The following is an 8438-nucleotide window of genomic DNA, read 5'->3' as shown; positions in this document are numbered from 1 at the left end:
AAGCCGCCGAATCTAGTCCTCCACCGCAGCGGTGGACCTCACACCCCGACGGATTTACCTTCCGCACCTTGGAACCCCCAACTGCCAAATCACCACTTCACCGGAGCCGCTTCAGCGACTGGCTTGTCCACCGCTTCAGATCTCCTTGACCGCCATCATGGTCCACCACACCGGATCTGCTTAATCGGCACCCTCGTCCACCATAGTGTAGGCCCTTCACTGACTCCCTCGTTCGTCCCTTCACTGGCCCTTCATACAAGCCCTCGTCCGCCGCAATAGATCCGCCTCACCGGAAGCACTGTACAACGTGCCCACCGAAGCATTCGTCCACTGCACTGGACCCGCTCCACGAACGCCATATTCAACTCCACCGGCCCTGCTTTACCGACGCTGCAGCCTCATCAGGTTATTTCGATTTGCACTCCTTCGGTTTTTCTCTTTATCATGCAACTGTTCACTTACCACAGATGAGCTTTCTTGTATATCAACAGGCGCCGCAACCATAGTACCGGAGCCGCTTCAGCGATGGCGACAGTCGGCCCAAACACAACCTCAACACGAGCACCATCGATGATCCTTAGCTATAAAGTATGCCAATGATACCCATACACCACCGAGAATCAGGTACTATTATCCAACGGCCAGCGCCTACGTTCACTTTCTTAGCATAAGCACCGCACCTTTGAATTTCTTCAAGGCATCATTCAGTTTTTCATGAGACGTGTTATTCTGCTTGCACCTATAGGGCCATACTTCTGGCAGTGAACATGTTACATGTGCTAAATTACATACCAGTGCACATATAGTTAATGTGCTTTAGTTTTGTCCTAAGTATTACTGTACTTCCTGGATATCACTGCCTACTATTTTACTTCTTTCATGCTATATTTATGATAATGGTGTTGTTCTGATGCCACCTGTTGGTTCCATCAGACTGCTTCATGTTCTCTATGCTTAATTACACATCAGCAAACTAGCATGTGGTTCCGCTGGTTTTTGTTCCTTTTACCCTACATTTTCTGATGCTAGCTATTACATCACTGCTCCGAGCCTCTGTTCATTACTTTTTTGTGTGTTCTTGATCTTCCCAAGTTGCATGACTAATTTGATGCTTCTATTATTTATGGAGCTGCCAACCCCATCAAGCAAAATATTTCTTCTTTTGGGGGTGGCACCTGGAACAAGCATAAAAATAGAGGGAAGCAGATATATTGTCGTGTATGCACACACCCTTCTTTCATTAGTTTAGATGAACCATTGATGATCAATTCGAACCAGTGCATGCGATTAAAATTAATTTTACCTAAATAGAGGGTGCAGAATAAACTACAACAAGTAGATTTGCAACCACGGGATGCTGACGGTGTCTTCAAAGAACATTGCAATAGCAGCGAGGCTTCATGGCAACATATGGTAAGCCAGTGTGTTTTAGTACATGTGAAATGTAATGTGCGTGGGCTGCTTTCTTGGCTTGTGCCCTCAACCTGTAATCCTACGGAATAACAAATAGTTCAGTTGTCTGCTTTGTTGTATTGCTTGATTTGAATGCTTGTTTGTTACTTGTTACGCTATACCTGAGTTGGCCAATATGTCAGTAGTGCATGTTGTACTATCGTAAAGAAATGCATGCCTAGTTCATTTGAGTCCTTAACTTTTCCTCTGAACTTCATCACAAGACTGTCTTCGTAGTTTATATAAGGCCACACTGTTAAGTGCTTTCTCAGATTATTTCAACTGCTTAGATGCCTTGGCAACTTAAATATAGCGGTGGCACACTCCCTTTCAACTAGGGATGTCAACTCGGTCTCGTTTAATCCCGATTAAAGTCCACTAGTGGTATGATAGTTTAAAAGAGTTTTTTGTTTTTTAAGGAAATGAACCAGGGAGCTAGCAAAAACTAACTAGATGGGACTGGCGGATGTCATTTATTTGCCACTTACATCCCTAGTTTCATCTTACCATTTTAATTTCTTTTCGGCTGATGCTGCTTCGAACCATTTAAATATAGCTTGCCATGCTCGGTAATAATTCGTATGTCATTTACCATGTAAGCTTACTGCCTAGATCATGCAATAACTATCTCTTACTTATGTCCAGCGGAAACCTTTCAGGATGTCACACTAGGACACAATGTACAACCCTAGAATCTATTTGTGGAATCAGTGTGTCATCCATGTTACCAGATGGTAGCAGTTCAGAGGCAACACCGCTGGAGAGCAGTCTGAGCACAGATATTATAGTTCTTGAGGCTCTACTAGAGGCAGAAAGAGATGGTGTGGCTGCCATGAATGAGGTAATCTCGATCTTGAAGCTGGAAATTATGCAATTAGTTGCACGCATTATGCAAGCAACCCAAGAATTGGAGGAAGTAAGAATGTTGCATTTGAAGACGGAGGAGGTCCTGCTGCTTCTGCTATCTGAAGCCCAGGGTAATCCCAGTTCTTCTTTAGATAGCAGTTGAAATTGTCATTAGATTATTGTACTTGCATGTTGTGTCATGTCTCTAAATGGATAATGTTGTAAGACCCCCTATGTTGTCCATGTGTTGTAATGATCCGAATTTTTTAGGCGAGGTAATCCTCAATACTTGTATGATTGACATAAGGTGGACTGCTTTTCGTGTGAGCATATTGTATTGGATGAAATAACTGTTTGACTCCAAGTGTATCCAACCTACTGAATTCGAAGATCACGGCATTTCTAAATCATATTCATATATAAAGGTAGAATAAATCTTTGTTGTGGTTTTTAAGAAATAAATAACAAAACGTAGAATTATCTGTGGATATTCGTAATCGAATAAAAATTGGATTTGGATTTAGTTGCCAGGGTCCAGGGCAAACGTGAATGCTAATTCTCCCAAGTTTTGAATGAAGCGGCTAAACACCCACTATCATTTGTGGGCTGCCCGAAGCAAGTGTTTGCGAGATGGAAATTACTGTCTACCGCTGACACTTGACATCCTTATCGACCTGATTTACACTGTTGTCGATAGGGGTAGACTAGTAACTTCAATCATAGGTGACACGACAGCCTCTGAGCCCATTCAGACACGGTGGGCGCCAAACGTGGGCGGCGAAACACATTTGATTCAAGCTCGTCCGAAAGACATGTGTCTCTCCATCCATTTCCCCATTCATCCACGGTGGGCGGCAAAACAAACTCTCCTCGTCTGAAATCGATGTAGGCTAATATTTTAAATAGGGGCAGATGTGTAACTTCCCTCAGACGTGACACAACCGCCCTACCTGTAAGCACCGTTCATACACCATGGGCGCCAACCGTGGGCGGCAAAACACCCTCTCCTCGCCCGAAATCGTTATCGACAAATATTTGGGAGATGCGAGATTACCGTCCTATCCCCAACCGATGTGATGTCCGAAATTTTAAACGGGGGATAAGTTCGTAACTTCCCCACATTTCAGACAAGCGTGTCCCAAAGTTGGAGATCCCCCTCCCCCTACATTTCCCCATTCATACACCGCCAGCACCACGACAACCTCCCCACTGCAGCCAGCCTCCTCGGTCCGCCACCCCATCCTCCACCTTGCCAGAGCCGCTACCCCTACCCCGTCTTCCACTGCAAGAGATGGACGTCTCTCATCCATGGTGCCAGACTAGGATCCTTTCATCGCGTCATCTCGCTTCATCAGCGTCGTCGTCCACCTTGCCGTTGCCGCTTCTACGACCGCCTCGTCCACAGCAACAGGATTTATCTCCCGACCCGGCCGTCTGCCATCTAAAGTCTTCTTCCCCGCCACTGACAACCATCGCACCCGCAGCACCCTCAACGTATCAGCAGGGGCCTACACGGCGTCGCAAGAGAGGTGGTACTCTTCCATATGTGCTTAAGTTATTGACCTCACCCAGAAAATAGATCTTAAATTGTTTACTGTACTTTTCTTGTCTGTACCAAATCGTAGTGGCTAGTTGAATGCAAACATTGGTTGCGAAGTAGCTTTGTCCAGTTTGCACCTTCAGATCCGCCATGTCACGGTCACTATACTCGTAAAGCTTATGGTTTCCCCCCTTTATATTCACTACCATCATCGCAGGTGCTTCACCGCTTCGTGTCGTGCTAGCACTGCTCCTCAAGACTTCAACCCATCAAGCGAAACAACATGCCACTCATAATTCCAAATCTTACGTCTTGAAATACGAATCTGATATGATGCTCATATTACTAAAATAGAGAACGTTTAATTGGTCACCTAATGTTCCTATATTCGTTTCGAAAAGCATGTGCGCCACCCACTGGTCCAGCTAGTTCCACTTTCCTGATTTTACTGTTGATGCTTAGAGTTTTCCCCTTTTATCTACTCTACTATGATCTGCGTAGGTGCTTTCTGTCGTACTAGCATTACTCCACCCTTCAAGCTAAACAAAACAACACTCAAAATTCCAAAGCTTAGTTGTTCAAATATGATTGTGATATGATACTGATATTAGTTAACAGACACATTTAATTGGTTAGTTAAAGGTCCCACTTGAGTTTCCAAATGCATGTCGCGACATATAGAGAGACGGCAGAATTGCATTTCTTTATCACTTGTTGACTATACTTTCTTGTCCATACCAAATCTTAGTTGTTATTTCAAAGCAAACATCAGTTGCTAATTACCCTTTGCGCGGTTTGCAGCTTCAGATTTGGCATCCCACTGCCACGGTCAACACTATACTCATCATGCTTACGTGGTTCGTGTCGTAATAGCACTGCTCCACACATCGATCTAAACAAGCTTAGTTGTACAAATTCAAATCTGATATTATGCTGATATTAGTAAAACTGAGAGATGTTTAATTGGTCAGGTAAATGTTCCTACTTTAGTTTCGAAATGCATGTGAGCCACATATGGAGAGACCGGAAGGAATCGTATTTCTCTGTGCGCTCTGGTTCGTCATGGGTGTCCAACCGACATTGCATAGAAAGACTTGTAATATCTTCAATATTCTTGCTCCTCTGCTCTTCTTTAAGATGATCCTCTTCTCTTGCGGTAGACTGGTCAGGTCGAGTTATTCTCCCTTCGTATATTTTGAATCTGTCAGGTTAGGTCGACTTGTTCTTCTTTACTATATGTTGAAGCTGTCATCTACGAAGTATCATCACTTCTGGAGCTCTCATATTTTGAGTAAGGCCACATTATATTAATGCACACACCAAATTACAGTATGCATGGCACCTCTTAGAAGAATTGCAGAGATAGCACAAAGGGGTTTACAGGGAGGAGTATTGGATTAGAATCACTTCTGCATTACAAAGATAATCTCACTTGTTTTTATGTTTTCGTGCATGTCAGGTATTGAACATTATCAAAATGAATATGAGAATGGGCGCACGAGAGGAATATTGCGGAACAATCCACTGGCTAACAAACTTGGCATGGTGGAGGATGGCCTATCTTATTCACCGATCAAGGTGCATGCTCTAACTTGGAAAGGTTGTATTGGTCGCACATATTTTGCATCTAACCACTTGCATTACTTCTACTTTGTTACACCATCTTCTTAGTTTAAGAATCATATATGAGTATATGCCATACCTATCCATTTTCTGTACCTATTCCATGTGCCGTCATACTATGTTTTTCCAGTCAAATGTTGTTCTTTAGTAATAGACCAAAAGGAAGAGGGTGAGTGCAGATCCTCAAGGAGTACAAACTTGGTATTTGGAAAAGGTAGTGATACCTGTTAAATCAGATAGATCAGCAGCCACAGAAAACATAGGCCCAACTATACCAGACTTCACCCCTACTCCAGTGGCCAAACCCCTATTAGAACTAGTGAGAGCCCAGCGTCAGGTACTGTCTATGATATCAATTCAAAATTTGAACTCCTAAATTTCTGCATGTGCCTTACCTTCCCTCTTGTATGAAAACTAATTTCAGATGAATCTCCTTGCTCAAAGGATCATAGGATCTCACGACAATACTGGGCTCTGCATTGCTCTTGTCAGTACCTCTTGCCCTTTGTCAGCATACTTACACTCATTGTTGTTTGATTATGTAGCATCACTGTAAATGTTCGCTTCTTTATCCTCCCTTTGCTTGAAATTATAAGATCTATATTTACTCTTAGATAAATGTAGAATTAACACAATGGTTATGAAGTTTTGGATTGCTCATGTAAGTACCTGTTGTCATGTACTCCCTCTGTATCGAATTAATTGTTGATCAATTGGATGTATTTAGAACTTAATAGTGCTAGATACATCCATTTGAGCGACAAGTAATAACGGACGGTGGTGGTATTACTGTACATGCATCGCGAGATAGTTGATTGTCTAGCATTACTCTGCATCTTATCTGCCCTGCCCTCCACTTTCTCCAAATTATCATATCTACATTTACGCTTACCAAAATGTTGAATAAAGCCAATGCCACTGCACACGTTGATGTATGCATTCCTCTTGTCAGTACCTTTTTCCTTGTAACGCTGTACTTAATTAATTGCTATTTGATTATGTATCATCAGTCTGCACCTGAGCTCCATTATCTTCTATTTCTTCCAATATTATTTGATCTATATTTACTCTTTGCAAAATGTAGAATGATGACAATGCTTATAAAGAATTTTCTTTGGGGAATTTATTGAACTATCCTTCCATCAACATGGACAAGGGCTTTGTCCAGCCCGTGTTAACATGTAATGTAAGTTCATCCTTCTCAAGCCTTCAAACTTTGTTCTAGTATAGATTTGGATAGGCATCATTTCCTCTACTGCTTTTAACATCTGATTGGATGTTCGCAACAACTACCAGTTTTAAATTGTAGTTGTAAAAACATGTTCCTTATGCATAACAGATCCATTTATTTGCTTATATAATTGTGAAACATGTTACGTTTCTCCTTGTTTCTCTTTCAGAGTCGTATCTCTTATGCCAGACAGAACTTTAGGAAAGAATGAAAGATAGTGAGACAAACCATCTTGAGGACAGCAAGATGACCCCAAGGTCCTGCCTTGATGAAGACGGTGAGTTGAAGCTACTCACCAGCAGGTGTGAGACAACCTCTATGCAGTCGTTGCCTCAATTAGTTTGACTTCTTCAGTCTCAAATTAAAGCGGAAAGGCTTGCTTCAGCTCAGCTCCGACTTGAAGTCAAAGATGTAATGAAGATGTCAGGGGACTGCCTTGCGCACTATGGTGCCATACAGCTAGGATGAAGCATCTATCGTTGACACAACTGAGGTCTCATCAGCTTGTTCGGCTGCTTATGGGGCCCGACCTTGCCAGGTCTAGTGCCTTCTGAAGTGCTCTTAGTTTTGTATATTCTTTTGTCGGTGTGTTTATATGCACTGGTGGCGACCTTTCATGCCCAGTGTATGTAATCCGCGGTCATGTTGCACTTTATTATCACCGATAGCGAACTTTGATTCCTAGTGGATGTAATATGCCGTAATTTCTTTATTGTATAGTCTAGGTTTATTCTTTGGTCGGTGTGTTGTAATTTAGGCCGGAAGGTTCAGTGGATCTCAATGTTGTCGGTCTTCAGGCCAGCCCGTTACTCATATGGGCCAAAACATGGGCCTATAATCATCTTGGGCCATTAGCAGGTCTAAACCTATAGTAGTTTCCCGCCTTTAACAGGCCATGGGCTACATATTTACTGTAGTGACACTAGGCCTCCTATGGGTCGTAGAAACAATGGGCCTTCTACGGTCCGTAGAAACAATGGGCCTTCTATGGCCGTAGAAACAATGGGCCTTCTACGGGTTGTATCATCAATGGGCCTTACACAGGCCGTATGATCGATTGGCCAAACATGGGCCAAAAACAGACCGCATTATGGTCGTAAACGGGCTAGAGTTGGAGTCGTCCGTTCATGGGCAGACCATAATGGGCCGTTGTTAATAGGTCGTATTTGATGACACTATGAAAATGGCCCAACATATTAACGGGCCACAAACGGGCCGACTGTAACCACGGGCTGAATTTGGCCCACAAGCAGAAAATGGCAGTAACGGGCCGTAAGTAACCGAATGCTGGAAATGAACCCAAGAATAAATGGGCCCTGAGAAGGCCGAAAGATAACATGGGCTGCAAATGGCCCAATGGATTAATGGGTCATTAATGGGTATAAAGTGATACACTGTTCAATACGGCCAGTTTCACCATAGGCCGTTAATGGGCCAAGAGTTACGAAGGGCCTCATATGGGCCGAAAGACGTCATGGGCCATACGTGGGCTGGAACTTAAAATGGGCTGGAATCATATTGGACGGACCAGATGACGCTACTGTGCCTAATTCGGATAGGTCGTAATGGGCCCTGGGTTAGCGGGTTGTAAATGGGCTATATGCTAATAGGCCGTCAACAGGCTTTCCGTGGGCTGGCCCGCCACCTTTTGACCAAGTCAAACAGGTCGGCCTTTTCACAGGAATGGGCCTCTATTCAGCCGTGCCACGTGTCGACGTATCATAGGCGCCTTCGGTCCAATGAGTG

The sequence above is a fragment of the Triticum dicoccoides genome, chromosome 6A, assembly GCF_002162155.2.
Source record: "Triticum dicoccoides isolate Atlit2015 ecotype Zavitan chromosome 6A, WEW_v2.0, whole genome shotgun sequence".
In the NCBI taxonomy this organism is placed as follows: domain Eukaryota; kingdom Viridiplantae; phylum Streptophyta; class Magnoliopsida; order Poales; family Poaceae; genus Triticum; species Triticum dicoccoides.
Note: the sequence above shows the minus strand (reverse complement) of the source record.